The sequence below is a fragment of the Dendronephthya gigantea genome, unplaced genomic scaffold, assembly GCF_004324835.1.
Source record: "Dendronephthya gigantea isolate DGI-Jeju-01 unplaced genomic scaffold, DenGig_1.0 000830F, whole genome shotgun sequence".
Taxonomy (NCBI): domain Eukaryota; kingdom Metazoa; phylum Cnidaria; class Anthozoa; order Malacalcyonacea; family Nephtheidae; genus Dendronephthya; species Dendronephthya gigantea.
Window position 1 is genome coordinate 15,565 of NW_021163840.1, and position 2,882 is coordinate 18,446.

General features: G+C 34.7%; 1 long non-coding RNA gene across 1 annotated transcript; it reads left to right on the top strand.

The window, feature by feature from the left end:
- Positions 1-241: 241 nt before the first annotated feature.
- LOC114544530 lies at positions 242-2,670 on the top strand. The gene is made up of 3 exons (XR_003690455.1): positions 242-330; positions 1,937-1,969; positions 2,604-2,670. It is a non-coding gene; the product is annotated as an uncharacterized LOC114544530 (long non-coding RNA).
- The last annotated feature ends 212 nt before the right edge of the window (positions 2,671-2,882 follow it).

Consider the following 2,882-nt stretch of genomic DNA (forward strand, 5'->3'; position numbering starts at 1 on the left):
TAAATGCTTCCAAAATTTTATCATGTGACACAAGGAAGTTAATTTTTAATGTTCTGTATTAGGAAATGATACAATGTAAATTAATAGCCAATAATTTTTGCAGTTATCACTATTCAGTGGCATCTTACCCTACATTAATTTGTTTTTATCGTTACGGGTGAATGGCGTCTCTAAGGTAACCGCTTGTCGCAATTAATATTTGCGATGTTCTTGCTGTTTGCAATTTTAGTTTCATTTTGGGATTCCTTTGAATTGAACGGGGTGATGAGCTCATCAATAGATAAGTGCTGTTACACGAATCTGGAATAACTGCTGTTTACTGTAATAAAGGTGAGAGTCCATTAAATGTATTAAATCAGGTACTGAGAAGTAATTGGTTAAGTTACAGCTTTTGACTTTAAAATTGAGAATAAAATCGTAAAGTTCCGCATGATAGCGTGGCAAACAACACGCGATAAATGTCGATTACTATACTTAAGTATACTTTCCTATACGGATACAGAAGAGAACGCAGATATTTGATGTGTGATTTTCACATTTCAACCATGCGAGTTAAACCAGTAGTGTAAAACAAAATTATGATCGCGCCATACACTCAACACGTCATGCCACGTCACGCCATAACACATGAACATCTGGATTAAACAGACGATTGCGTGCTGGCAATACAGAAATCATCAAGATCTGGGCGAATTCGTTTATATTTCGGGAACCCAACCTTCTGATTGACTTTGCCTGAAAAGTGTACTAAAAATTCCTCCTCGTTGTTGATTTGTGCTTCATAAAGAATTTCCAAAATGTACTTTTGTTGTTCGGTTGATCATAATTATATGGACTTACTCATAGTGATAAAAATGCATAAAACTTCCCATTTTAGTGAAAAAGTATAAACCGAAACACCAAATCCTGCTAACGTGCTACTGTGAATTGCTGTAAAGAAAGACTACAACAATGACAAAATGACTTTACGGCGAGGATAAATTTCAGTTATTTCACCAGACTGACATATTCATATGTTATTCATGTTGTGCAAGATTAATTTATTTTTAAACCATTGTCTTTACTTAAGAATTAAAAAACGAGTCGCGTGCCTTTATGGTGTAATAATGCACGATTGGGGAATGTTGGGAGAATACGAGAGAACCTTGTAAAACACGAGGCGTAGCTGAGTATTCTTCCAACATTTCCCCGAGTGCATTATTACACCATAAAGGCACGCGACGAGCTTTTTTAATTCTTTTATAATATAAGAAGAAATTATAGGGCAACAACAAAATTTATTTATTTGATCAATAATGAAATTCTCCTTACATGTTATTTAAGATGTTGCTTAGCAACAAAAACTTCAAAAGCTAGAAACGTGCATTATGGCCTCACAATGCACGCGCGGTAGCCAATCAAATTGCTCGTTATATATACTTATATTTTAAATGCTGTTAAAACGAATATGTGCCCCCCCCCTTTCCCAATTATCGTCTCCAGTACTCCACTGTGAATATATTATCTGCCAGAAATACATGCATGCAGAAACCATTACCATTTCCCACCAAGGTAACAAGAAGTAAACATTACCCGGGCTAGTGTTCTTTGTTACACTGAGAAAAAGCATTTATTGAAGTAAATTGACCCTCTCGGCTTAATTGACTCCTAGTTAAGATTTGAAAGTGTGATGCCTCCAAAAATGATGCTTCTACTTACAGTTTAATTTTTTGGTATATAAAGGCCACCTTAACAAGATTTGCAAAAAAATTGCGTGAATAACTAAATAATTATGTCGAATTAAAATATGTGACTGCAGTTACAGAAGTTACTAATAGAAAGGACTAGAAAATAAGAGTTTTCATAGACAGCGGAAGATCGTTGTATTCATTTCTGGAGGCCGTAAATACAATTAATTTCGAAAGGAATCAGTCAGATTGTAATTATTTCATTACAGGCCTAGGAAAAATGAAGAGAGGCAACGATGAAGGTAAATGTATTGTACCCAGACATAGGCATAAATTTTGGTCGCCATTTAAAGCGGAGAAAAGGAAACATTAGTGCACGAAGTCTACTTTTATCAGACATGGCATAGGTATATCACAAAATTTGCCAAATTTGTCATGAGAGAAGCTGCGATGGTTAGTCTTGTAACGAGAAATACATGAATGCAGGGACACCTCGGCTTCTCTGTTTCAATCGAAGCAAAATAATTTTCTCAACTAGCCAGACCTGAGGCTATAAGTTTATAATACTAAATTATTCAAATGAGTCGAAAGCTGACATTTTTATTATTCAGAGAAAAATCATAAAAGTGAAGGAAACATCAGCCGTTTTACTCTGCATCAAGCAGGCAGATTATAAGCACTTTCACAGTTTAAGAAAGGGTTAAGTTTAACCTTCCAAATATCAAAACGGAATAAAATGACTCACAAGGACCAAGGATTGCACAATTATTTATGCAGTCGACAGGAAAAGCTTTAAAGTGAAAGATATATACTGCCATATATATATACTATATATAGTGGTAAAAAATTCGTGCTTATAATATTACGCAAAATCTTGAACAATTTTCGTCGACGTGGTCTGTTTTTGCTCAGCCGAATATATTTTAATTAACATAGAGGGTGACGAAGAACAAAGAGATGGAAACACCAGTGATTTAACTGAGAACGATGCATACGAAGAGGTAAGTTTGTTTGCACTACCACTGACATGTTTTTTATTTTTTTTATTTTTTCGGTTTGACAAAAGAAAAATTAATTACAAACGTATGGATAACCAACATAAATACACAACATAACATGCACAAATTGTCAGGATCAACAACAGGGTTGAACCCGAATAACAGTGACCCGTAAATAATAATAAAATCAGCAACACTGCATGTGATTGCTTTTTCA